Source organism: Myotis davidii, unplaced genomic scaffold, assembly GCF_000327345.1.
Source record: "Myotis davidii unplaced genomic scaffold, ASM32734v1 scaffold698, whole genome shotgun sequence".
Taxonomy (NCBI): domain Eukaryota; kingdom Metazoa; phylum Chordata; class Mammalia; order Chiroptera; family Vespertilionidae; genus Myotis; species Myotis davidii.
The window spans coordinates 2,724,259-2,727,322 of record NW_006290032.1 but is presented as its reverse complement, the minus strand read 5'-3'; the positions used below and the strand labels follow the sequence as shown (position 1 = coordinate 2,727,322).

The following is a 3,064-nucleotide window of genomic DNA, read 5'->3' as shown; positions in this document are numbered from 1 at the left end:
CAGGAAAAAGATCCTTGGGTGAGGATTGAAAAAACAAAAGGCCCTGTGCCAGGTGCATGTTCGCTTTGTGAGGAACACGCATGTCTCCGGGGAAGTGGCTGAAGCAGTGTCTGCTCAGTGGTGGGGCCTGCGCGTCCGGCTCCCCGTCCCCGGCAGCACTGGGCACTGTCAGTGTGTGAAAGTCTAGCCATTCCCGTGGCTGATTTAAAGTGTGAAAGTCTAGCCATGCTTCCGTGGATCTGTAACCCCCTCTCAGCCCAGGGCGGCTGCTCCCTCCCAGATCTCCTTGAAGCGGGTCAGCCAGGCCCCCAGACTTGGCTGCCACAGTTCCCCTGAGCCTCCTGCTGGGTCCCCAGCCTCCTGGAGTCGACCCCCTTCCCCCCCACCGCCCCGCTCCCACGTCCTCTCCGCGCCCTGTTTGACCTGTGGTGATCCCGTGTGAAGCTGCCTCGTCACTGGTGGCCACAGCCCACTGGCCCGAGCATTTCCTGAGATAAGGAGCCATCAGTCACCGCCTGGAGACTAGATGACTTTGCAGAAGGGAGGGTCTCCACATGCAGCTTTTAAACATCTATTGCACCCTGGCCAGCTCCTCTGGCCCCCGCTTTCCTCCCGCGGCCCCCGCTCTCCTCCCGCGGCCCCCGCTCTCCTCCCACAGCCCCCGCTCTCCTCCCGCGGCCCCCACTCTCCTCCCACAGCCCCCCGCTCTCCTCCCGTGGCCCCCACTCTCCTCCCACAGCCCCTGCTCTCTCCCGCGCTCCCGCGGCCCCCGCTCTCCTCCCACAGCCCCTGCTCTCTCCTGTGGCCACTGACCAGCTGGAGACAATGTCCCGATGTCCCCATATCCCAGGAGAAGGCCTCTCCAGAGGGAAGGGTGATGAGAAACAGCGGGAAGAGCAGCCCAGCTCTCGCACGGCTGCTGCTGCACAAGAGGAACTTGGCTCCGGGAGCAAGGCCGCTGGGCAGATGGTCCCAGTGACTTCCAGGCTGAGCCTCACCTGGAGCCGCGCAGGCAAACTCGGCCGCGCTGGCTGTGCGCACAGCCCCCCCACCACCCCCAAATTTGAGATCAAAGTGGGAGCCACCGTAAGGGTTGGGGGTGATGCCTAGATGCTTTGCTCTTGGGTTAAACCTGGTCTTTACCACTGAACTTGATGAGTGACCATTGAACTTGATGGAATCGGCCAGTCCCTGCCATGTCCCATCTGCCTCCTGGGCCTTCCACAGGGACCGCTCTGAAGGTCGTGGAGATTAGATTTCACGCGTGCAGAGGCCTTCTCAGCTCCCGGCAACTGGGAGTGACCGATGCACAGTAGCTGCTAATTTTTAAAAGAGACAGAACTCCCAGGGCTGTCCAGACAGACCAGGACGGGCCACGCTGTACGAGAAGGTCACTGGCCGCAGACCCGCCAGCCGCCGGGGTCACAGGGAAACCAGCGCCATCCCTGACAAACTGGCCTACCGTGGAGCAGACAGGACTGGAAAGAAAAGCGCCCGCGCTGGCGTGCCTCCTCCTGGGGCCAGTGAGTTTGGTGTCGTCTCTGAGCTAGTCCCTCTGTGCCGAGGAAGCCAGCACGGCTCTAGTTAAATGTCGAGGCACCTTTAGTGACCCCAGGCACAGGCACAGCACATCCCTGAGGGGCTGAGTGATGGAGCAGGTAGGTGTTGGCCACGAGAGGGCCGAGCTGCCTCTGACACGGGACAGAAAGTTCAGGGAAACTCAGACCTGGTAAAAGAGGTGGTCTCCTCACTAGTCTCCTCTTCCTGGGAAGTATGGCTGGCCTGCCTCCTGGTGGGGCCAGTGAGTTTGGTGTCGTCTCTGAGCTAGTCCCTCTGTGCCGAGGAAGCCAGCACGGCTCTAGTTAAATGTCGAGGCACCTTTAGTGACCCCAGTGCTCCAGGCACAGGCACAGCACGTCCCTGAGGGGCTGAGGGACGGAGCAGGTAGGTGTTGGCCATGAGAGGCCGAGCTGCCTCTGACACGGGACAGAAAGTTCAGGGAAACTCAGACCTGGAAAAAGATGTGGTCTCCTCACTAGTCTCCTCTTCCTGGGAAGTATGTCAACTAATGAGAACTTTCAGGCGCTCTTTCCATGATGTCATCGTCTCCAGGGTAGTAGATTTTAGAGGTCAGATCTCAGTCCTAAACTTCTGTGACAGTTTCTTTTAAAAAATCATAGAGCATCGCCTGGCCAGCATGGCTCAGTGGTTGATCATCGACCAATGAACCAGGAGGTCACGGTTCGATCCTGGTCAGGGCACATGCCTGGGTTGTGGGTTCCATCCCCAGGGTGGGGCGTGCAGGAGGCAGCCGATCCATGATTCTCTCTCATCACTGATGTTTCTCTCTCTCCCTCTCCCCTCCTCTCTGACATGAATAAATATATACATAGAACTGGCAAAGCTGAGGGTTGAACCTGGCCGTCTTACCCCAGGGTCGTGGGTGGAAAGGAGGGTTTCTTTACATTCTGCATCTGACGTGGCCCCACCCAGAGGCAGTCTGGAAGGGGGCGGGGGAGGAGGCCCACTGTGTGCTGCTGGCTCTCGGAGTTCACAGTGCGGCTACCACGGGGACAAGCTCCTTTCAGACGGGAGAGGAAGGAGGAGGGAGCCACATCCTCTGTGATGTCCTTGGGGGATCCGTGGTTCCCAGGGATGGAAACGTCGCTGTCCTGTGAATCCGGGCGGTGCTCGGAGGGGCCCACGCCGAGGCCACGGCACAGAGAGACGACCCGCAGGGCATGCGGGTTTCGGAGCTGCTCCTCCGTTTCCTCCCCATGTCGGGCTGGATTCGGGGCCTGGGCACCTGGGCCCGTGTTAATGTGTGTCACTCGCATCAGGTGGTTCTATAACCAGACAGATCTTTATGTTCCGTCAAGAGGGGCAGGGACAGCAGCCTTTTTCCGCCGCTCGGACCACCTAGTTCTGCGGTGTCGGTGCCGCCTCCCCTGCGACGTCCTGGTGACATCACAGGTTTTCCATTTCAAAGTCACCCTTTTGCAAAGCAAAGTCACCCTTGAATTGCTTTGCAGAAGGAACAGCCAGGGATGCCTTTGAGCTGCTC

The 3,064-nt window shown here is 59.7% G+C and overlaps 1 protein-coding gene across 1 annotated transcript in view; it reads left to right on the top strand.

The window, feature by feature from the left end:
• PDE5A (phosphodiesterase 5A) overlaps nucleotides 1-3,064 on the top strand; it is a 97,529-nt gene that overhangs the window by 9,520 nt on the left and 84,945 nt on the right. The gene's annotated exons all lie outside the window — the stretch shown is intronic.